The 27,029-nt window shown below is 40.4% G+C and overlaps 1 pseudogene; it reads left to right on the top strand.

Moving 5' to 3' along the window:
* Positions 1 to 561: 561 nt before the first annotated feature.
* LOC136694186 (immunoglobulin kappa variable 1-8-like) lies at positions 562 to 16,098 on the top strand (annotated as a pseudogene).
* Positions 16,099 to 27,029: the final 10,931 nt, after the last annotated feature.

Below are 27,029 nucleotides of genomic sequence, written 5' to 3'. Positions count from 1 at the left end.
AAAAATCACACTCTAATTACAACCTTAAACTCAACCACTTTCACATATAAACTCATATTTACAATTACATTCAGAGGAGGATTTCAGTTTCATTAAATATTACAGAGTTTTCACTTACAAACATCTACAGAACATTATGATTTCACCAGGCGTCCCCAAACATTTGCATATAACTGTTTTTCTAACAGAGCAGAACTGAGTTCAGTGAAGCATTAAAATAACGCTCTAATTATAACCTTAAACTGAACCTTAAACTGAAAAATAATTGTCCTTCAAAATACACACACACACACACACGCACGCGCGCACGCACACAAAACAAACACACACACATTCTCACATTTAAAATAGTTATTTTTTGTAGTCTATATTTAATTATATGTAAATAATATTCTTTCCTAATAATTCATTAACATTCCCCTCATGATACACTAAAATAGAGGAAATACATTCATTTCCATAGAGAGGGTCCACTTTGCATCATGAGCCCATGCTTCAGTGCTCTGCTAGTGTTTATAGTCCTGTGAGTTTAACACTTCATGACTGAGAGCTGCTGCCCCACAAACTTCACACACAGCAACCATGACTTTGGTCTCCATCTTCATCTGGACACTGGCGCTCTGGACGAGAGGTGAGACACATGTTTTGTGGAGATATTATATGTCTAATATCAGGATAATAGTTGTAATTTAAATCTGTATTTTGATTTCATATGAAACAACTTCAATACAAGTAATTAAAATTAAAAAGAAATCCTAAACCCCATATAATTTAAATAATTTAATTATCTTAATTATATATTTTTTAAAAATCGTATGTAATATCTTTATTGTGATCATTTATTCATGTTACTAATATTTAACTTTTCCTTTAGGATCCAGTGGTCAGGTGACCGTTACTCAGACTCCTTCAGTGAAAAGTGTTTCTACAGGACAATCAGTCACCATCAACTGTAGAACCAGCCCTGTAGTGTATCGGGATAGTGATGGGGATGATTATGTTTTCTGGTATCAGCAGAAACCTGGGGAAGCTCCTAAACTTATGATTACATATGTTACAAATTTACAGTCAGGTATTTCAGATCGTTTCAGTGGCAGTGGATCTGGATCTGACTTCACTCTGACCATCAGTAACGTCCAGACTGAAGATGCAGGAGATTATTACTGTCAGAGTTACCACAGTGGAGGAGTGTTCACACAGTGAAATAGAGTCGTACAAAAACCTCCCTCAGTCAGAGACTGCACTGCTGCAGCTGCACCCTACTGCAGGTGCTGAGGGGGAGGATGATACACACAATAACACACTCTGTGGAGGAGAGACACACACCTCACTAACACACACCTCCACACACAATAACACACTCTGTGGAGGAGAGACACACACCTCACTAACACACACCTCCACACACAATAACACACTCTGTGGAGGAGAGACACACACCTCACTAACACACACCTCCACACACAATAACACACTCTGTGGAGGAGAGACACACACCTCACTAACACACACCTCCACACACACAATAACACACTCTGTGGAGGAGAGACACACACCTCACTAACACACACCTCCACACACAATAACATACTCTGTGGAGGAGAGACACACACCTCACTAACACACACCTCCACACACAATAACACACTGTAGAGGAGAGACACACACCTCACTAACACACACCTCCACACACAATAACACACTCTGTGGAGGAGAGACACACACCTCACTAACACACACCTCCACACACAATAACACACTCTGTGGAGGAGAGACACACACCTCACTAACACACACCTCAACACACAATAACACACTCTGTGGAGGAGAGACACACACCTCACTAACACACACAATAACACACTCTGTGGAGGAGAGACACACACCTCACTAACACACACCTCCACCCACAATAACACACTCTGTGGAGGAGAGACACACACCTCACTAACACACACCTCCACAAACAATAACACACTCTGTGGAGGAGAGACACACACCTCACTAACACACACCACACACAATAACACACTCTGTGGACAAGAGAGACACACACCTCACTAACACACACCTCCACACACAATAACACACTCTGTGGAGGAGAGACACACACCTCACTAACACACACCTCCACACACAATAACACACTCTGTGGAGGAGAGACACACACCTCACTAACACACACCTCCACACACAATAACACGCTCTGTGGAGGAGACACACAAACACCTCAGTGTGTCTTCTCAGCGCTTTAAAGGGGAATTTAACTGGTACTTACAGTGTACCTTCCATAACGTACAGATTAAGACTGATATAAATCAGTATAAAATACTTACCTGTTCCTACTGGTACTTTAACTATTGGGGACTTTGTTTTATGCTTTTATTCAGCAGGCAAGCTTCACTCACATTCCAGGTTCTTATTATGCTTCTAATTGTCTTGTATTTCATTGTATGGTTCTGATTAATATGATGAGCATTGGCTTTGTACTTTTGAAATGTCTTCCCAGGTCAGTAGGTTCAGTCCTGCAGCAGCTTATGACAGGACGAGTAGAAAGAAGTTACCTCTATGGAAGGCTTGTCATCCAAAGACAAATAACTGAATGCAAGTACAGGGAAACAACAGGGAATGGGCTGGATTATGTAGTTCCTCACATTTCCCTCCTTCTTACATTGTAAATACAGTGAAACTACAGGGAATGGGCTGGATTATGTAGTGGACAACTATTATCCCATTTTACTCTGTAAATACACACAAACAACAGGGAGTGAGCTTTACTTCTGTGTTGTGGTGTTCAAGATTTGCTCTGCCAATGGATTAAAGACACCCCACATCAGTAATGTGGAACATTCATTTTCCTTGTCTACACAAAGTGCACAAAAGACGGTTAAACAATGTCAGTAAGTATCAATTTAAGATAATTATATTCAACAAAATCCACAAAACAATGTTCTATGAACAATCAGTACCTGTAATCTCACTTGATAATTTACATTCCACCTTAAATGACACCTTAACTCACCTCAGACTCCATCACGAGTAAGAGTAAACATATTTAAAACACATAAAACCACCTTTTAATTGCACAAAACATACTCAGTATATACCTAGAAGTTGGAAATAAGTGGGTTAAGGTGATTTATGTCGACAGTTAGAACATATAATATATTTTCAGGTCTAAAATTAAGGAGCGGCACCAAACCTGCTCTGAACACGATGTTATAAAGAGAGGTGGTGGAACGGCCTACTTCCCACATGGTAGGGCTATTGAAACTCCGCCCCTTTTTGACAGCTTTCTCTAATAAGCTTATTTATTTATTTATTCACTGTAGTGAACTACATTATATAGTCCACTCAGTGAAGTACAAGATATCATTTATTAGAATCATAATAAATACCTGGAATGTGAGTGAAGCTCGCCCTCTGAATAAACACATAAACAATGATTGTCATGCACAGAGAATGTACACCATAAATTCAGAGAAATTACACTTATACTCCCCAATATTTAAGTACCAGAAAGAACCTGTAAGTATTTTAAATTTACCGATGCATATAAACAATCCGTAAATGATGTGAAGGTGCACTATAAGTATGAGGTACATTTCACTTTAAAATACCAGGATGTACACCATAAAACACGGGGAGATGCACTGTAAGTGCCAGGGAAGTACACGTTAAAACGCGGGCTGGTAAGTGTTTTAGATGTACTGACACATATAAGGAAGTTATGGGAAGGTACACTGTAACTACTGAGTAAATACACTTTAAATCACGGGAAAGTACACCATAAAATGTGTGAAGGTACATTGTAAGTTCTGGGTAAGTACACATTAAGACGCAGGCTGTATTTTAAAGTGTTACCCACTCCTTCACACACAATAACACACTCTGTGGAGGAGAGACTCTTATTTAAACATTTATTTACATATTCTTTATTTATTTTATTTTTGCCTCATTTGCCATTAGCCACAGCAGACCTAGGACTGTTAAAAACCATGTGATTTCTCCTGAAGGTTGTGGAGAGTCCAGAGCTGTCTTTTTTGATAAGTGTGATATTCTATTGGAACACAGAGGGGAACTAATAATCAAAGTGAGTGTGAACGCTGACAGCATGTATATCATTATTCACTGTAAATGTTCATCTTTGAATTGTAGAGCTCTAACTTTGTATATTATTTCATCTTTGAATTCCATCACAGTGGAAACCTCTTGTCCTTTTTATAGTATTTCAGTGTTCTTTAGCTTTACTACATGAGTACATGCAGAAATATTAATTTTAAAATAACTACCTATAGTTCTTGTACCAAACGTTATTAGTTCTGTCTCATTGTTCTGTTTTAGTGATGATGCCGCTCAGTGATGACTCTTTATTAATTATTAATAATGATAATTAATTCATTCATTATCTGTAACTGCTTATCCAGTTCAGGGTTGTGGTGAGCCCAGAGCCGGGGTGCCAATCCTTCACAGGGTGACACACACTCACACATTCACTCACACCTAGGGATACTTTTGAGTCACCAATCCACTAACCAATGTGTGTTTTTGGACCGTGGCAGGAAGCACCAGGAGAAAACCCATGCGGACATGGGGAGAACACATCACGCTCCTCACAGACAGTCACCTGGAGGAAACCCACTCAGACACAGGGAGAACACACCACACTCCTCACAGACAGTCACCCAGAGGAAACCCACGCAGACACAGGGAGAACACACCACACTCCTCAGACAGAGTCACCTGGAGGAAACCCACACAGACACAGGGAGAACACACCACACTCCTCACAGACAGTCACCTGGAGGAAACCCACACAGACACAGGGAGAACACACCACACTCCTCACAGACAGTCACCTGGAGGAAACCCACAGAGACACAGGGAGAACACACCACACTCCTCACAGACAGTCACCCGGAGCGGGACTTGAACCCACAACCTCCAGGACCCTGAAGCTGTGTGATAGTGACACTACCTGCTGTTCCACCGTGCCGCCATAATGATGATAATGTAAAATGTAAACAATCACAGTAGAGGTAAAACCCCAAAACAATAGGTAGTGTCTCTGTCATAGCTCAAGGTTCCTGTGGTTGTGGGTTCGAGCCCCGCTCTGGGTGACAGTCCTTAAGGAGTTTGGTGTGTTCTCCCCGTGTCCGCATGGGTTTCCTCCATGTGCTCTATTTTGAGAAAACTACTTTGGGAGAAGAATAAATATCCAGAAGTTATACTGACTTGAAGTGCTCTGCCAGTAGTGTGTCAGACAATCGATGAGATCAAGCTGAACATCAATGTGAGCGTTATCCACACTGCAAGTAAAAGGAGAAGAAATATACATTTCACTCTCAATTGTATTGAAGTCAAATGCGAGATCTGCCATCCAGTCTGCATCTGAGAGCTCTGGGATGTCTTTGCCTTTCTTGTCACAACACTCTAGAATCTCTGCTCTCAGGTCCCACACTCTTTTAATCACCTTGCCCAGACAGAGCCATCTGACAGCTGTGTGGTAGCCTATGTCACCATGTTCAGTCTCATGCTCCTCCACAACTCCTTCAAACTGTCTGTGATTCAGTGCTCTTGCCCTGATGAAGTGAACTATTTTAGTTACATTTCAGTAACATAGTTCATTTATAGCACTGAATTACACAACACCTCCTGATGTATGATACAATGCAAAAATACAAATTCCAATTTATCTTGCATCCGCTTCAAGATGCATGTTCTTCCGTAAGATACATTCTGTAGATTGTCCTATTATTAACCATTTTATTACCAGTAATTTTCCTATTGATTCTGCCCCCACCCCACCTTCTCCTGAGGAACATGCCTCACTGTTAAATTCTACACTCTTTGAGATTCTTAATACCTTAGACCATGTGAAATCTAGAATGGTGATGTTTATTTCTTCTTCTCCCTGGTACACTAATGAATTATGCACCATGAAGCAGACTGGCCGTCAGCTGGAGAGACTCTGCAGGAAATCTAAACTTTTTGTTCATGCTGAGGCCTATAAACAGCACCTAGCTGCCTACAGAGATGCCTTACATGCTGCCAAATCATCCTATCTGTCCAGCCTTATTAACAATGCTAATAAAAATACTCCACATCTTTTTTGAACAGTCACCAAACAATTTAAACCTCCTGACAGTGCTATAGCTGCTTCTCTGGCTCTTTGTGATTAATTTCTACATTTCTTTGAATCTAAAGTTGTGAAGATCAACAGTGATCTTGTGTCTTCCGCTGCTAATGACTCTCCACTTTCCACGCTGAGAGAAACTATATGGTCTTTTTGCATCTTTGTGTGACCTTTTGTTATCCCCCTAATAGTCCCATCCCCCATTCCCACCAATCATTCCCCCACTTACATCATACCCTTCCTTCCTCTATCTTATCTCTTTGTTTCTTTGATCGTCTTCATCATCTCCTTTACCCCTCCTTAAATTCCTCTTCTTCCTCCAATTCCCTTCCCCCACTATTCCAATTTATATAAGGACATTCTAAAATATTTGGTGTTAGACTGGATTGGGAACAGACTGGACTGGCAACTGTCACAGACTGGACTGAGAAAAGACTGGATTAGGTACAGAATGAACTGGCTATAGACTGAACTGCTGACAAACTGATGACTAAGCTGTGTCCATGCTTTTCTGCATGCACGTGAAGAAACCTCTGAACCTCCAGTTTCCAAACTTTTCCAAACTGGAAACAGTTTCCAGATCATCCTGAAATAGAACGCAATCACCCAGTTGTACTCATACAAACCGGATTCCAAAAAAGTTGGGACACTAACACAATTGTGAATAAAAACTGAATGCAATGATGTGGAGATGGCAAATGTCAATATTTTATTCGTAATAGAACATAGATGACAGATCAAAAGTTTAATCTGAGTAAATGTAACATTTTAAAGGAAAAATATGTTGATTCAAAATTTCACAGTGTCAAGAAATCCCAAAAAAGTTGGGACAAGAAGCAATAAGTGGCTGGAAAAAGGAAATTGAACATATAATGAACAGCTGGATTACCAATTAAAACTAATTAGGTCAATTGACAACATGATTGGGTCTAAAAAGAGCTTCTCAGAGTGTCAGTGTCTCTCTGAAGCCAAGATGATAAGAGGAACACCAATTCCACCATTGTTGCGCAGAAAGATATTGCAGCAATACCAGAATGGTGTTACCCAGCGTAAAATATCAAAGACTTTTAAGTTATCATCATCAACCGTGCATAACATCATCAAAAGATTCAGAGAATCTGGAACAATTGCTGTGCGTAAGGGTCAAAGCCTTAAAACTCTACTGGATGCTTGTGATCTCCGGGCCCTTAAATGTCACTGCACCTCAAACAGGAATGCCACTGTCAAGGAAATAACAGAATGGACTCAGGAATACTTCCAAAAGGCATTGTCAGTGAACACAATCCACCGTGCCATCCGCCATTGCCAGCTGAAACTCTACAGTGCAAAGAGGAAGCCATTTCTAAGCAAGCTCCACAAGCTTAGACGAGACGTGTGCACTGGGCCAGGGGTCTTTTAAAATGGAGTGTGGCAAAATGGAAGACTGTTCTGTGGTCAGATGGTGGTTCTTTATGGAACACCGGGACGCCATGTCATCCGGACCAGAGAGGACAAGGATGAACCAAGTTGTTATCAGCGCTCCGTTCAGAAGCCTGCATCACTGATGGTATGGGGTTGCATGAGTGATTGTGGCATGGGCAGCTTGCGTGTCTGGAAAGGCACCATTAATGCAGAGAACTATGTTCAGGTTCTAGAACAACACATGCTCCCATCTAGACGTCATCTCTTTCAGGGAAGAGCCTGCATTTTTCAACAAGATAATGCCAGACCACATTCTGCAGCAATCACAACATCATGGCTACGTAGGAGAAGGATCCGGGTACTGAAATGTCCAGCCTGCAGTCCAGATCTTTCACCTATAGAGAACACTGGCGCATCATAAAGAGGAAGGTGCGACAAAGAAGGCCCAAGACGATTGAACAGTTAGAGGCCTGTATTAGACATGAATGGGAGAGCATTCCTATTTCTAATCTTGAGAAGCTGGTCTCCTCTGTCCCCAGACGTCTGTTGAGTGTTGTAAGAAGAAGGGGGGATGCCACACAGTGGTAAAAAATGGTCTTGTCATAACTTTTTTGCGATTTTTGATGCCATGAAATTGTGAAACAACATATTTTTCCCTTAAAATGATACATTCTCTCAGTTTAAACGTTTTGATCTTTGATTTGTGTTCTATTCTGAATATAATGTTAGATGTTGGCACCTCCACATCATTGCATTCAGTTTTTATTCACAATTTGTTTAGTGTCCAACTTTTTTGGAATCCGGTTTGTACATGATCCTGTGTATGTGTTGTAGTGGAGTATGGATCGAATAAAGAAATGAAAAGTTCTGAATGAAAGACTCTCCACTCTGATAAGGATTTTTTGGAACAGAATCCCACATTCCACAGAATGCTTGTGTGCTGAGAGACTCTGCACCCCCCCCCCCTACACACACACACACACACACACACACTCACGCACACACATATGTCTACACCAAAGACTGAGCAGGACACTTTCCAGTGACCCCCCCGCCCCCCCCGTCTCCTCCAAGAATATGAAGAAAACAGAACCAGTTTATGACACTTTTAAGCCGAAGGAGACCAAACAAGGTGTTAAAGACCCGGATTAAAAAGAACCCATTTATGGTCCTCGGCGTCAAGATGGCGACTCCTTAGCTTATGCAAAATCAACAGGTGGCCCCAGAATTGACCTTGCACTGAACTCCTGAACCCCGATCCAAACCAAACAACTAGCATGGACCAACAAGTGGACATTTGCGAAATCATGTTTCGCCCTGCCACCCTTTAAATCCATAACGGACGCATCGTGTGTTTATAAACATTTTATGCAATATGTATGAACGTTACTCTCTGTTATTCTCAACTGATTGTCTATTAACTAATGAAGTGATGTGTATTACTGTTTCAATCATGAAGGACATTTTCTGTCTCTGATTAGGAAAACGAATTAGTTTCTAAACATCTAGCATAATATTGTAAATGGGATGTGATCATAAAATACCCAAGATATATATACATAGATATTTGATAAAAATAATCCAGGACACTCATTATGCTATACCACAGGTATGTATAAGTACTTTTTACTTTATTCAGTTTTCTATGTATATGTGACTCTCTTCCCTCTCTGAAACGTGAAACAAGTCACGTGAGCCTCAGACCCAGAATCCAATCAAAGAAAGGAGACCTCCCAAATGGGCGTGACCGCGCCACATCTGAAAAAGGAGTGCCCAGCTCTAAGCTCGCTCTGTTCTACTCTTTTTCGCTTCGCTCTTTTCCGCTACATTCTCTTATGCTCTTCACGTCGCTCTCTCTTCACTCTTCTCTTCGTGCGACGCTCTTCTTCTTCATTACACTGACAAGATTCTTCAACGAACTTTATAGAGGACCTCACTCAACGCTCAAGGGACGCCTTGTGCTAGTTTGCAGTGCGATACAGAAAATACAGAGTAACGTCGAGAAATTTTCAGTAATCTTTTCTTTGTTTATTTGTGTTCATGTTTGTCGCCCAATCAAAGTTTTAATTTTACGACTGATCAAAGCAGGTGAAACTTATTTTGGCCAGAATAAGATACCACCCCTGAGATTAGTTGATAGCTGATATGTTAGTGTTATACTCTGACTTCTGAGGGCGTCGCTTCTGAGGATTTGAGGAAACAGCGAGCTACTCTTCAACGCCCCCCTCACTCCGGGGACGATCCAGCCAGGCCAGCAGTCCTCTGTGAAGGGAATCCCCTGACCGACGTCACACCGTCTAAGGCCAAGATTGGCTGACTCATCCTGGAAGGAATACCTTCCCTAACAAGCCTACCTTCAGTGACACGGGGAGGACAGGAAGCCAAGACCCGGAGAACGGAGATTGAATCTGCTGGACCCAACGGCTTGGTTATAACAGCAACAAGAGTAAGCAAGCATAAATTACTCATTTTTCAGAAGCTGATGCCTAATTAAGTCTCTTGATAAATGTATACATTAATTAAATCTCATTTACCAACACATTAGTCACAAGTCTTATCGCCTAGCCTATCTTTAAATTAGAATCGGTTTCACCTGCATTGATGCCGTGAAACTTGAGATTGTGCTGTTAATTAAATATTCTCTTTTCTCTTAATAAAATATTTCCATTATTTGAAATAACAGTGTGTGGAGTTTGTTCATTAAGTCTGAAAATCCTGAAGAACTCACGTAGTGGTGACAGTATTCACTCTCTAATTAATTGTTAAGGTTTTGCCATTTAAGTCAATCCTAATGATAATAATTATTATCATTAGTCAAACCATTATTAATCAGAACGAGTTCGAATAAGGTTAAGCCGCTACAGTGTAAATAAACTCCAGTCAACGCCGAACTCCAGTCTCCTGACTCTTCAATGCCGGATATATCTAACAACGTCAACCTTCCATTCTCTTGAAATTAACAATCTCTTTGAACCATTCCAGTCCGGATTCTGTCCCTTCCACAGCACTGAAACTGCCTTAATGAAACTATTGAATGATCTTCTTTTAGCTGTGGATTCTGGCTCTCTCTGTATCCTATTACTATTAGATCTGAGTGCAGCATTCGGCACAGTACGCCACCCCATTCTTCTATCCAGGCTGCGGGAGCTGGGCGTTGATGGTTCCGCACTGCATTGGTTCACATCCTATCTAACTGACAGAAAACATTCTGTCAGTTCATTACCCTTTCTGCTCACACTTCTTGCACTTCTCCTGTTACTCAAAGGGTACCTCAAGGATCAGTTCTTGGGCCACTTCTTTTCATTGTATACATGATTCCCCTTGGACATATCTTGCATCATTTTAATCTCAACTTTATCTTGTGTCATTTTAATCTCAACTTTCACTGTTATGCAGATGACATCCAGATTTATTTTAGTATTAAATCCATTAATAACCAGTAAATAAACAGTAACAAGACTGAACTCTTGCTAATCTGTTCCAAATCAATCCTCAAAAAAGTTGGTTCCCTTTCTCTCTCTATTGATAATTCAAGTGTATCTCCTTCTTTCCTGGTTCATAAACTGGGTGTCATCCTCGACTCAACTCTTTCACTTAGTGCTCACATCAGTTCTATAATCAAAACATCTTATTTTCATCTGTGTATTATTGCCAAAATCAGGCCATCTCTTTCTCAATCTGCTGCTGAAATCTTTATTCATGCCTTCAGCTCCACCCGTTTAGACTACTGCAAATCTCTTCTCTTTGGCATCACCTCTTGCTCTTTCCACAGACCTCAGATTGTCCAGAATTCTGCTCCCCGCCTTCTCACTCGCACTTGCTCTCACCAACACATCACACCTGTTCTTTAACATCTTCACTGGCTTCCCATAAAGTACCGTATTCAATTCAAAATACTTCTTCTCACATACAAAGCTCTGAATAACCTTGCTCCTTCATACCAGTCTGCTCTTCTGCATCTCTACAGACCCATGCGAACACTCAGGTCTTCCTCAGCCGGGCTGCTCACTGTTCCTCCTTCCAACCTTCGAAGCTATGGTGATCGCGCTTTCTCTACATCTGCTCTGCGACTCTGGAACTCTCTTCCCCCTTCAGTCCAACATTCTCCAACTCTCTCTATATTCAAATCAAACCTCAGAAAATATATTTTCTCCCTTGCTTATAAAACTCCTCAAATTTAATCTTTTGATGCTTGTACTGTTTGTTAATGTTTTGTATTCTGTATTTGCTCTGTTTTGTATGTCTTTGAATGTGTTCTATGTATTAACTACTGTAAGCGTCTTTTTGTTCTTGAAAAGCACTATATAAATGTAATGTATTATTATTGTTATTATTCAAAATTCCGACATTTTTCCCTGTCAGATTTGGAGAACCATTGGTTGTAACACCTGCCAGTCTGTCCCACTTCAGTCCCAGTTTGTCCAAGCTTGCAATTACCTCTGTGAACAAATCACTCTCAGTCATTGTACCTTTCATTGAACAAATTGCTGCCAGCTCCTCCATAATTTCAAAGTCTTTTGTGATTCCACGTACAAAGATGAGCAACTTCACAGTGTCATGGACATCGCAGCTCTCATCCAGAGCCAAAGAGAAAAATCAAAACTGTCTGCTGTCTTTTGCAGCTGTAGCTCCAGATTTTCTGCAATTTCTCACTATGGCTCACCATGAGAGGCACACATTCGCAAATGCTTCTTTTTTTCCCAGGGCAGATTAGCGGAGCAATGTTTACGAAACAGTCTGTACAGAATTCCCCTTCAGAGAAAGGCTTACGGTTTTTTGCAGTTTTGTGGGAAATCACGAAGCTGGTCTTGACAGCTGCTTCCCTGGATGTGTGAAGCTTGGTAAACAACCTTGTTGCTTTTGCAGTTTAGCTAGAGAGCTTCCTGTGTCCATGTTTGCTCTTCATCAGTGAAGTTCTTGTATTTCTCTGCGTGTTTAGTCTCATAATAATAATTCAAGTTGTAACCCTTAAGCACAGTGACCATTTCTTGACAAAGCACACAGTTTTGCCTTTGACATTAGTAAAATACTTAGAATTCCATATATTGGTAAAAACCCTACATTCTGTATCAACCTTTCTTATTTAGCATGTGTGTGTGTATACGCTCACTCGTGCAAGAATATATGATTTTCTGTAACCTGGAAAAAGCAGACCCTTCAAAATGAAAACAGTTTAGTTTGTGCATAATGTACCCTTATTTATGTTTAATTCCTAGGGGGAGGTGGCTACCTGATGACCCCTGTGAAGAGCTAGTGATGTAGTGGATGGTTTGGGTACTCATGGGATGGGCTCAGTGAGTAACTGTTGTTGTTAAGGGTAGCTGGTTGCTGACAGGATGACTTACCCTGTTCATGATTATAATTACCACTGACCTCACGAGGGGATGGTGGGGTGCAGCCAATTAGCTGGATGTGCCCTGGGGGCCGTACAATGCCCAGATCTCTGCACTAGACAGAATTTCAAAATACGGAGACATTTTCACTGTAATCAATGTATTGATGTCACTATCAGTTTCTGATCGAACATATTTCTAACTTTGGATGATGAAAGAACATTTGGGAACTTTAAACTTTCACTAAGCACTGAGTTAATAACAGGTTTATAAAGAGCCAAAAAAATTAACAGTCACATATCTTTTAAAAGCTTTATTTTTATGAATGAATACAGCATTAAAAAAGATAAGCATTAAAAATATTTAGAGCAGGAACAAAAGCAACAAAGTGTTAGAGTGTCTATATAGAGAGTGTAACTCTGTACTGAGCTGCTCCAGAAGCTGATGTGAAGATCTGAGCATTAATCAGAGACATGTTTGAACACACTGAAGATGAAGAGGAGCTCTATCAGCTCCAACAAAGGTGTGGACCCTCACTGTCCAGTGCACTGATCTCTCTTCAGTGTTTCACTGACAGTAGTCTGGCCTCCTTTGGTGGCCTCACAGGTCACTGTCTTCTTCATCCACTCGTCCCCCTGGAGGGTCAGGGTGCTGCTCCAGCTGTAGAGGCCAGTGTCCTTCTGCAGAAGCCCAGGACTCTGACTAAACCCAGAGGTCAGAAGGGTTCCATCCACCTTCCAGCTCAGCTTCCAGTCTGAGGGGAAGCCCTTGTTGGCCAAACACACCAGTGTGGTCTTCCCCTGCCCCAGACTGGAGGAGGGCAGGACTGTGAGGGTGGGGCGGGTCGGAGCTAGGACACACACACACACACAGTTTCATTTCCCTTATTTCTAACACAGCACAAATGACTTCAGTGATGCAGTAAAAATCACACTCTAATTACAACCTTCAACTCAACCACTTTCACATATAAACTCATGTTTACAATTACATTCAGAGGAGGATTTCAGTTTCATTAAATATTACAGAGTTTTCACTTACAAACATCTACAGAACATTATGATTTCACCAGGCGTCCCCAAAAATTTGCATATAACTGTTTTTCTAACAGAGCAGAACTGAGTTCAGTGAAGCATTAAAATAATGCTCTAATTATAACCTTAAACTGAACCGCTTCAAATATGAACTAATATTTACAATTACATTAATAGATACATTTCATTCAGAATACTTTTAAAACTATTTCTTTCATTTAATTCATTATAATTGTAACATTACACACATCCCATGATGTGAAAGTTTAAAACATGATTTGATTTCCTCCAAAACAGTGTATGATCAATAACTAAATCAAGCTGCAGTCTCCATGTACTACGTCTTCAAAGCTTTAGAACAGAAAACACTGCTCATAATAACCTCCACATTGTGGCGTCCAGATGGAGACAGAACGGCTCTAATCACCCAACACTGACTCTACAATCCAGCTTTACATTTGATCTTTTTAAAAAGAAATGTCATCACTGAACACTTCACAGGAAACCTTTAGGAAATATTTGTATTTGAAAGAAAAGAAATCCAGTTCAGAAACAGGAGCTGGTGGTGAAACCTAAAGCTCCACACTCTCCACACTTCAGAGCAGTTCTAATTAAATACATTCACATTTGGATTATCATTTATTCAGAAGATCATCAAGTGCATCTCTACTGTTGTCCAGAATCATTTTAATTAAAGATTCCTTTTGAATAAAGAGTAAAAGTGGACTTACTTCCAACATCCAGTTTTGTTCCTCCACCAAAAGTCCTCCACAGTGATACAAACTCGTTTACTGGCCGTACAAAAACCTCCTGCTCTAAACACACCGCTCTCTTCAGCCTTTACACACACTATTTCTGAACTAGAACACAATATTAATGGATTCTGCAGCTATTAATAATGGAAAGCACTCCCAAACTGTAGAAGCTACAGATTCTCAACAAGGATTATTTTATAAACATTAAAATATCTAAACCCAGGACACACTTTGTTCTTTTGTATTTCCACAACAGACAAACACTTGATATAAAAGTATAAAACATCTCAGATTCCAATTACAATCACAGATACAATCATATCAACTAATATTAAAACCAGATCCAATTAATGACAATAATAAAAACATGCTCCACTCTCTGTGTTGGTGATTATATGTTCACTTTCATCAGAAGTGTTCATAAATAATTCAATCAGTAAAAATTAGAGCTGCTGTTGAAAACTGTTCAACATTCATTAATAGTTTAAAAGATTCTTACTGTTATCATTGTGTTTCCTCCACCCAAAAGTCCTCCAGCCCTGATCCAGACAGATGGAGCCGCAGTAGCAGCTGCAGAAAACCTCAAATGAAAGGCAGAGACAGTTAGAGTTTAGGATTTTAAACATGAGACTCCACACTGAGCAGAAATGTTTGATCAAACAATATCAAATAAATATGATGATCTTTCCTCAGTGTTGTTAGAAAGATGATTTCCATAGAGAGGGTCCACTTTGCATCATGAACCCATGCTTCAGTGCTCTGCTAGTGTTTATAGTCCTGTGAGTTTAACACTTCATGACTGAGAGCTGCTGCCCCACAAACTTCACCCACAGCAACCATGACTTTGGTCTCCATCTTCATCTGGACACTGGCGCTCTGGACGAGAGGTAACACACATGATTAAATTAGAACTGTGCTTACATGGTTTGAAATTGTAGAGGAATTTAGGAATCATCACCTAAACATGTAATAAAAAAAATAAATTAATTAATACATTTTATAAACCTAAGGTAATACATATTTTTTTATATTTATATACTATTTAATATGTTTATTTCTATCTTCATCTATGCTATTAATATTTACACCTTCCTTTAGGATCCAGTGGTCAGGTGACTGTGAATCAAATTCCAGTGGTGAGAAGTGTGTCTACAGGACAATCAGTCACCATCAACTGTAAATTCAGCAGCGCTGTTGATAGTGATTGTGGGTCTAGTGATGACTGTCTCGCCTGGTATCAGCAGAAACCTGGAGAAGCTCCTAAACTCCTGATCTACTACGCTAACACTAGACAGTCAGGTATCTCAGATCGTTTCAGTGGCAGTGGATCTGGATCTGACTTCACTCTGACCATCAGTAACGTCCAGACTGAAGATGCAGGAGATTATTACTGTCAGAGTGCACATTATATCAGTAGTAGCTGGGTGTTCACACAGTGAAATTGAGTCGTACAAAAACCTCCCTCAGTCAGAGACTGCACAGCTGCAGCTGCACCCTACTGCAGGTGCTGAGGGGGAGTATGATACACACAATAACACACTCTGTGGAGGAGAGACACACACCTCACTAACACACACCTCCACACACAATAACACACTCTGTGGAGGAGAGACACACACCTCACTAACACACACCTCCACACACAATAACACACTCTGTGGAAGAGAGACACACACCTCACTAACACACACCTCCACACACAATAACACACTCTGTGGAGGAGAGACACACACCTCACTAACACACACTTCCACACACACAATAACACACTCTGTGGAGGAGAGACACACACCTCACTAACACACACCTCCACACACAATAACACACTCTGTGGAGGAGACACACACCTCACTAACACACACCTCCACACACAATAACACACTCTGTGGAGGAGAGACACACAACTCACTAACACACACCTCCACACACAATAACACACTCTGTGGAGGAGAGACACACAACTCACTAACACACACCTCCACACACAATAACACACTCTGTGGAGGAGAGACACACAACTCACTAACACACACCTCCACACACAATAACACACTCTTTGGAGGAGAGACACACACCTCTGCCTGTGCCTTATGTACATGGACAAACATGAATTGTATATTTGTAATTAATGTTCCTAATGTAGACACAGATAAAACCATAATGACACTGCTGACCACTGACTGCATGTTCCATATGGAAAATAACCCACAATGGAATGGTAAGGCAAAAGGTCCAATAATTAAATTCATTTTTGCCTGTATCCCCACTTTAGAACAGATCCTCCTGTTCAGCTTACCACCACATTTTGTTATTTCACTTAAATTCTAACATGAACACAGTGCAGAGAGTGTGGTAAACTTTTCTTCTCCTTTGCGATTCACTGTATTCAATATTTTCACCTCTATATTCAACCACAAAATCACCCTTTGAAATTGAAGTTAAGGAGAAGACACCATGACCTGTCAATTATTGAATACATTGACAAAGGTTATATATTGCAGTTAAAAGCATCAGTTTTCTGATTTCTGATTGAAGTAAAGCAATAGGTGTTAATGCACATGGTAAGCACAGACTATCCTACATGTGGGAGCCCTTTTTGTGCAATTCAGCCTTATGCTACAGAGTGGCTTCAGATGATCATTTACCTGAACACGTATCAATGCATGCACAAAATATATCATTCATTCTTTCAACTTCAGTAACTGCTTTGTCCAGCTTTGTCACACTGGACCCAGAGCACACACAGAATAACTGGGTGCAGGGCACAAAATAATATGAAATGCTATTATTGTTATTATAATTGAAGTCAAATGTACATACACTTACACTAAAGTCATTAAACCTTAAAAAATATTTGTGCCCTCTACATATTCAATGTCAACAAACTATAGTGTTACCAAGTTGTTTAGGACATCCACTTATTTACTTTTGACAGCATTCAGGGTGCGGAGCTCAGCAGACCTCAGTGAAGTGATGTAAATGACAGATAAGGATTAAGTAAATTTTTCTTTTTTTAATTCATGATCTATCATAACAAAACAGTGCACTTTGCTCTTTTGTACATAAACTTACTTTTGATGGGATCGGTGTACTTCTGCTCTAGCTGATTAGTTTTGTGAGTCTTTGTAGTTACATAATGGATGGCATCTTGAAGTGGCCTGATTCTTCCTGCCATTTTTGAATCTACAAGAAATGTTTCAGTTATGATTTAATACAAACTTGAAGTTAAGAATAAATCCACTGGACGGACCCATTTTCTCTCCCAAATGATTAATCAAATATGAGAGGGAACATTCCAAATGTGATTTCATCATGCAGTATACAGATGGATCGCAAAACCAGGAGGATGGGGGATACATTTGTGCCCTACAGGTGTTACATAAATGTATTCTACTGTAACATTAAATACAGATAAATATAGTAAAAAAAATAAATCCTCACTTCAACATTATGTTCATGTTTTGAAGACATTAATAAACATTAATAAAAAATACAACTACATAAACAATGACTATACTTCATCTGTGTAAATGTGTGTGTGTGTTATATGCTTTAGATTATTTTAGGCTGAGATACACTATTGTGTGTTCTTCCAAGATTTTTTAAAACAAATGCTTGGCTCCCTTTAATTCTGTAACAGTTTCTACGCTTCTGACTAAATATTGCATCACTGCTGTGATGATCTCAAGGAAGCCACATAAACATCAGAGGGGTCAGGCGCTGATGTTTTTGTGGCTTCCTTCAGATCACTTATTTGTTTCATTTGTTTCATCTTCATCTGGACACTGGCTCTCTGGACAAGAGGTAACACACAAGTAATTTTGTTAAGATGTATATGTTGTAAATAGGGTTAATATTTGCCTTTGAGTCAATGATTCATGGTAATTTTCATATGTAATAGATTCTGTCCTTGTCAAATCCAAATAGTAAATTCAAGTGTAAACATATTGGAAAATTATGAAAATTACCAAGGGACTAATAATGTATAATGTGTCATCATCTTTTCTGATTATTCATTTTAGTGTCGCGGTGGCAACAGGGTGATTAAAAAAGCACAGACGTCTCTGTCCCAAACAACTTCCACCAGCTCCTCCTAGGGGCATCCCCAGGCATTTCCAGGCCAGTCGGGAGATGTAATCCCTCCAGCGTGTCCTGAGTCTTCTGAGCCTTCTTCCAGTTGGACATGCCTGGTATACCTCCAGTGGGAGGCGTCCAGGTGGAATCTTTATCAGATGCCCGACCCACCTCAACTGACTCCTCTCAACGCAAGGGAGCAGTGACTCTATTTCGAGCTCCTCCCTAATCACTGAGCTACTTACCCAATCACGGAGAGTACGCCCAGCAACCCGTTGGAGAAAGCTCATTTTGGCCACTTGTATCTGACGGAGTTCAGTGCCCACATTGAACAAGTTTGACTTACTGCTGAGGAGGCGAACACAACTCAAAATCTGAGAATACAAGGACAGTACGACCCTGGCATGCAATACTCACAAAGCACCTCCCTCAGAATCACTCAGGGAACAGGGTCATACACCTTCTTCCTCCAAAATTCTAGATTCAACTGTTGTACGGATTCTCCTTTCCAGCACCTTGGCATAGACTTTCCCAAGGAGGCTGAAAAGTGTGATGCCACAATAATTGGCACACTTTCTCTGGTCTACTTTTTTTTTTTTTTATAAACAGGAACCACTATCCCTGTTTGCCAATCCAAAGGCACCATTCCCGAGGTCCATGCAATATTGTAGAGGCGTGTCATCCAAGACAGCGCCACAGTATCAAGTGCCTTCAGTGACTCTGGGCAAATCTCATCCACTCCGGGGGTTTGCCACTGCATCACATCACCACCTCAGTTACTTCAGCCAAGGAAATGGGATCTGAAACTTCTGGCCCTACCTCCTGCACAGGAGGCATGTCTGTCAGCCAAGTTTAGTTTCACCATCATTACTGAGCACTTGGACAGTGTCCCCTCTCCACCTCCTGAGCTGGCTGAGTTTTCTAGAACCTCTTTGAGGCCGCCTGGTAGTGATCTTCCATGGCCTCTCCAAACTCCTCCCATGCTCTGGATTTTGCTTCAGCAACTGCTACAGCTACAACACTTTTTGCTTGCCGGCACCCATCTGCAGATTCGGAAGTTCCCTAAACCAGCCAAGACCAAAAAGCCTCCTTCTTCTGCTTGACAGCTTCCCTCACCCCCAGTGTCCACCAGTGGGTTCTTGGGTTGCCACCATAACAGGCACAGACAAGCTTATGAACATAGCTACATGCGGCTGCTTTCACAATGAAAGTCTGGAACAGAGTCCATTCAGACTCCATTCCCCCTACCTTCTCCGGAACATGTGAGAAGTTCTCTCTGAGGTGAGAGTTGAAATCCATCCAGACAGAGTCCTCTGCCAGCTTTTCCCAGTATACGTTTGGGCTTACTAAGTCTGTCCGGCATCTTTCCCCGCCATTGGATCCAACTCACCAACAGAGGGTGACCGGTTGACAGCTCAGCCCCTCTCTTTACCCGAGTATCCAAAACATATGGATCCAGATCAGAAAATACGACCACAAAATCATTCATTGACCTTTGGCTCAAGGTGCTCTGATACCAAGTATACTTATGAGCAGACTTATGTTTGAGTATGTTGTTCGTTACAGACAAACCATAACTAGCAAACAAGTCCAATTACATCACACCACTCAGGTTCAGATCGGGCAGGCCGTTCCTCCCAATCTCTCCTCTTCAATTTTCCCAGTCATTACCAATAAAGTCCCCCAGCAAAACAATAGAGTCAGTGCATGGAATCCTCTCTAGAACACCTTCATTAAACTGATTAACATCAGGTTTACCATCACTCTCTAATCCTTCTACACCTTCATTAGACTGATTAACATCAGGTTTACCGTCACTCTCTAATCCTTCTACACCTTCATTAGACTGATTAACATCAGGTTTACTGTCACTCTCTAATCCTTCTACACCTGCATTAGACTGATCAACATCAGGTTTACCATCACTCTCTAATCCTTCTACACCTTCATTAGACTGATTAACATCAGGTTTACCATCACTCTCTAATCCTTCTACACCTTCATTAGACTGATCAACATCAGGTTTACCATCACTCTCTAATCCTTCTACACCTTCATTAGACTGATTAACATCAGGTTTACTGTCACTCTCTAATCCTTCTACACCTTCATTAGACTGATTAACATCAGGTTTACCATCACTCTCTAATCCTTCTCCACCTTCATTAGACTGATCAACATCAGGTTTACCATCACTCTCTAATCCTTCTCCACCTTCATTAGACTGATCAACATCAGGTTTACCATCACTCTCTAATCCTTCTACACCTTCATTTGTCTGATTAACTTTAGGTTTACCACTACTCTCTAATCCTTTTGTTTGAGTGTCTACACATGGATGTTTATTAAGTAAAACACTGTCCTCTATGAAATCACTAATGATTCCCTGAAGCTAAGTCACAAAATAAATGCACTCTGGATTTAAGGACATGGACTTAATGTCAAAAGATCAATGTGTGTTGTTCCCATTGGCTTAATCAGTTCATTTGTTTTAGCTTCATATTTTCACCTAAAATAATTCTTTTTTATATTAACTTATATTTACAAATATAAATTTATGGCGGCACAGTGGTGCAGCAGGTAGTGTCACAGTAACACAGGTTAATGGACCTGGAGGTTGTGGGTTCAAGCCATGCTCTGGGTGATGCTCTGTGAGGAGTGTGTTCTCCCTGTGTCCACGTTGGTTTCCTCATACGGTCCAAAAACACACATCGGTAGGTGGATTGGTGACTCAAAATTGTCCATAGGTGTGAGTGAATGTGTGTGTGTGTGTGTGTGTGTGTGTGTGTGTGTGTGTGTGTGTGTGTGTCACCCTGTGAAGGACAGGTGTACCCTCCAGGATGTGTTCCTGCCCTGCGCCGGGGTAGGCTTCGGTCCCACCACCAACTTGAACTGTATAAGGGGTACAGACAATGAATGAATGAATGAATGAATGAAATTCAACTTTATACTATATTTATCACATTAAAACTGTAAAACTTGAAATAAACTACATACATGTCTTGGAGGTGCTATAGCTATCCTAAGGGTAACTTCAGCACCATAAAACACCTCTCTGGCACAGCCCATAATCCCTTGGAAGCTCTTGTTGCACCCTTGAACAGACCTGACTCTACGTCTGACTTGTTTTTTGCAGCTTTATTCTTCCTAGTTTGGTGTTGAAGTTACATTTTCAAAAAGCTTTCAGGATTCATGCACACATATAACAGGGAGGCTGAACTCAACAGGACTGAACTCTCACTCTCCAATTCAAATCTGCTATGCTCTGCTGTTTCACTCATCACTGAACTTTGACCTCTCTTGAAAAAGCAAAAATATATAAAGTAAAACGCTATACAACAATTATGAAAATTAAAACACAACAAAATCAGGCTATGCTTCCTCTGAAATGTAAACCTATTCCAAACATATAATGAAAAAATATATAAATTATTAAAAGGTACATTGTCACTAATCTCTAGTTTGCAACACTTTTTATTTGTACTTTAAATATATATATAATTTGCTGTTTTTATGTAGCCAAACTTCTTAACAATAATGTGTCATTGAGAAAAGGACAAGCCAAGTACTATTTCTTTTTGATCTATAGCTTACAAATAGCTCCTGGAGAGCTCAGTAAACTTGCAGGAGAACTGTGACTGCCCAGCTGAAAAATGCAGGCCAGCCTCCTGCTGGTGTTGATGGGAGAGAGTGGTCATCCTACCCACACAGAGAGTGACTGTAGCTGTGTCCTTTTCTTGCATTAAACACTTATCACTGGACAGTCTGCCTTGACTATACATTGAATCAGTGTCTATCAAACCAGCAGCACTCTCTGAAAGTTAAACATCTCCTCCTCTAACTACATTTTGAGGAATTTCTATAGATGCAGAAATAATCTTCATTATTCAGTTGTGTCCACATTATTTAATGAAGCAGAGAGAGAGAGAGAGAGAGAGAGAGAGAGAGAGAGAGAGAGAGAGAATCAGTGAGGTGAAACTCAGATTTACATGAACAGTCCTGAGTCATCCTCTTTCTCCCAGAATAGAGCAGCACTTTCACCAGATGTTCAGCTTCATTCAGTCAAACTCCCTCAGGAACACACACAGTGTCCAGATTGAAGCTTTATTTCAGTGCAGTAAAGTCTCAGGTCCAGCAACAGGACACTGAACAGAGAACAGACAGAAATATCAGCTCTGTGGAGAATTTAAACTCTACAGTAGAAGCAGGTGAGAGCAGCTCTGTGGTCAGTTTTGTCTTGGAGCTCTTTGGGATCCACTTTTACAACAACACGCCCCACTGAGACCTCAGCTCAAATTACATTATTGTTGCTGGGAGACAGAGCAGTGCTACAGGTAGAGTCTCTGTCACACAATAATGACCCAGGGCTGTTTGACTGTTTGATTTTCATTGTGAAATGGGGATTGGTTTCAGAGCTGCTGCTCAGCACGAACATGCAGAAAGAGATGTGGGAAAATGAGCACAGGCTTTCACAACACATTCACACACACACACACACACACACACACACACATTCACACAAACACACACACACACACACACACACATTCACACAAACACATATTGGTTATTGGATTTTGACACCAGATTAATGAAGGAACAATAAAATAATAATATATATTTTTTTCTAATTTCTTTTTTTTCAGTTGAATGTGGAAAGAACTAATGATACACAGATATTCCATGATATTAATAAAAAAAAATGTAGGTAGTTTTCCTCATTTCCATAGAGAGGGTCCACTTTGCATCATGAGCCCATGCTTCAGTGCTCTGCTAGTGTTTATAGTCCTGTGAGTTTAACACTTCATGACTGAGAGCTGCTGCCCCACAAACTTCACCCACAGCAACCATGACTTTGGTCTCCATCTTCATCTGGACACTGGTTCTCTGGACAAGAGGTAGAAATGTGGGGTTGTATTTCAGTTTTGAAGATCAACATTGAAACCCTTTCTTGAATTATTTCATTTTAAAATTACAATGGATTGAATTGCTTTATTTTTGTGTGTATACAATTTAATATTAATATTTATTTCTCTCTCTCTATTAGGTTCCTTTGGAGATATAATAATGACTCAGACTCCAGGATCTCAGTCTGTTTCTCCAGGAGACACTGTTATTATCAGCTGCAGATCCAGTCAGAGCATTTACAGCAATCTCGCCTGGTATCAGCAGAAACCTGGAGAAGCTCCTAAACTCCTGATCTATGGAGCATCCACCCGTCAGTCTGGAGTCTCAGATCGTTTCAGTGGGAGTGGCTATGGTACAGACTTTACTCTAAAAATCACTGGAGTAAAGACTGAAGATGCAGGAGATTATTACTGTCAGCAGTATAGCAGCTATCCACTCACACAGTGTTAGAGCGTCGTACAAAAACCTCCTTCAGCTGTAGAGGAACTGCTCTGAGTCAGAAACACTCACTGATCTGAGAACAGCTGCTAAAGCTGCACTCAACTGAACTCATCAGCTCCAGAACACTACAGTAGTGAAGAGTGTTCTCTCTTTGGGGAGTTTTCCTCACTGTGGAACAGGGATTTACATCAGGAGATGGAGTATCTCACTAGGAGCAGCAGCAGATAAACACTACACACTGTACACACTACACACAATCTTCACAAGCTCTACACACCGTTACTAATTACATTAGAGCTTGACTTTCAGCTTCATTCATTAATCTATTCACACTGCATCATGTAAATTTACTGAATTAAATGTTAATATTAACTTAACCAAATAATGTAATGATGTTACACCACTGACCTACAGTGACCTTTGCTCTGGTCTAACATTATGTCAGTTCTTCTACAGTTAGATCTTCTTAATCTGTGTGTTTTTGTATAATATTAGAAACATTTTTCTTCCAAAACCTGTCCATTTCTATCCATCCTTAAAGCCGTCTGTCTGGGGTTCATGATGATTCTGCATCTGTCCAAAAATGTTCAGCTTGTTTCAGTCAGTCACACTCAAGCACATCACTCAGCACCGCACTGAATCTACAGCTACTCCCAATTTTAACAACAGAGATTGTACTTTTTAGTGAACTGTATGATGAAGAATCACTGAGATTTTATTCCTCACCAAGACACTGCTCAAGATTAAAGCACAGTTCAGATTATTGAGCTTTTAACTACACAATAATACTGTGTTTCTATGTGATGTCACTATATGAACAAACAATGATCAGGGGGTCCTGACCACTGAAGAGCAGGGTGAAAGGGGGCTAACAAAGTATGCAGAGCAACAGCTGGACTACAGTCTGTAATTGTAGAACTACAAAGTGCTCCTGTGTGGTCAGTGGAGCTGAGAGAATGGACAGTGAGTGTAGAAACAAGGAGGTGGTCGTACTATTCTGATCAGACTGTGTATATTGTTCTCATGTAGATGATGTATCAGATATTGAACTGATAAGATACAGATAATACACTGGATCTCAGACAATGATCCTGATCAAGTGCTGAGATTCTCATCAAGACAATTCTCAATTAACATCACCATCGAACAATGCACACACCTCACTGTGTAATCCTAATTTTAACAGCTCACTTTCAGTCAAAATGTATCTCTAAATGTTAGCTCAAACATCACAATCCCTCTGATAAACAATGAAATTATTAAAGTGGATTAAGTATAAATGTGTGTCTGAAATTAATGCCAGCGCTGAACCCTAAAAGAGTGACATCAGATGTGTTAGAGTAGACTTGAGGTTATAACTGCAGTAGATCATGAGCAGCTCAAACTGCTTGCTGACAGCAACAAGGTCATAATTCATAGAAGAAACATGGACATGGAGAATTTACCAAGATGTGGAAGATCAATAAAAAATAACTAAAAATACTGTTTTAGACTTCTGCCACAATCCAAAACAAATAGCAAACAGTGAAATGAAATGTAGGTCCACATCTCCACAGTGAAGCACAGTGTAAACACGTCTGGATTCTTTAGGTTAAAGACACTCAGGAAACCACTGTTTACTTCTAGACACAAGAGAGTAAGACTGGAGTGTGATAACATCAAATTAATAAAGAACACAGATAATATAAAAATATTATGAGATCTAATGACATCATGATGGACACTGCACCAAGAGAATGATCCAAGTCATAAAGCGAAGTCACATGGAGCATGGTTAAAAAATAAGATGGGTGTTTATCCATGTCCTTCTCAGACTCCAGACTCGAACATGAGAGAAAATCTTTAAATAAAGGACACGAGACAATCTGGTAGAACTGGAGAACATGTGCAGAGAACAGGATAAAATGAGACCTTAGAGGATAAAAACCCTGCTCAGAACATACACAAATGTAGCAGAGGAGGTCTGTTAGGGATCAGGGTGGACATTCAGGACATTAGACCAGGGCTGGACAACCCGAGACTCTGTGTCTGTACAAGTGTGACCCTTATATTCATAATTAAATTATATATTAAATTTATATCAAAACAAAATTTCAAAAGGTGTTAAACCAGTTTTGCTGGAGAAATATGCACCTGTGCATATTAATATTAATTATAAATAACACCATGAGAACACAACAATGCAACATTATCTTCATGACATGCTTCAGCATCAGACAAACACACCAATAATCTACTGAAGACGTGCACTGCCTCCTGAAAAAGTAAATCCTCAAATCAGCCTTAAGGGCTACATTAAAAATGATCAGTGATTCTGAACAACCCTGAGGCAATCGGGTCCATGTCCACAATTTACTCTTAAATAAAAATACCAACCAGTACTGGATTTCTGGGTGCACCGGAATGCTGAAGAACGCATTCACTAAATTAATCACAAAAAAAGAGCTGTTAACAGGTTTAACGGGTACCTGGGATAAGACTATGTGCTGATTTGGAACTTCTGGAGAGGGTGGATGAATCTCAGGATTAATCTCAGAATTTACTGCCTGCAGGTCTTACACAAATCTCCACTCTCCAGTTTCCCCTGGAGCACTAACATTTATTATTCTTTACCAAATAAATTAGGGTATGAACCGCTGATTTAGGGTGGAGAACCATCACACCAGCAGTGAGGAGTGAATTGAACACTGATGTGATGCCCTCAATAGTGACACACTTGAGTGGCTTTTTCAGTTGATAGTCCCTTTTAGGATTAACTACTACAGATTGGGCGCATATCATCCCCAACTTTATTTGCACTTTGCATATCAGCAGTCTGGGACTGCAGCCGGATCCTCAGAAGGAACTGAAACCCATACACAGCTCTGGTTTGTGTGTGTGTTCATGTCAATTGAAAAAAAAGAAACCACAGCTGTTTATTAGACGCAGAACACTTCAGAATTTTTAC

This window comes from Hoplias malabaricus, chromosome 4 (assembly GCF_029633855.1).
Source record: "Hoplias malabaricus isolate fHopMal1 chromosome 4, fHopMal1.hap1, whole genome shotgun sequence".
Lineage (NCBI taxonomy): Eukaryota > Metazoa > Chordata > Actinopteri > Characiformes > Erythrinidae > Hoplias > Hoplias malabaricus.
The sequence above is the reverse complement of the archived record's forward strand: the minus strand, read 5'-3'. Positions and strand labels throughout refer to the sequence as shown.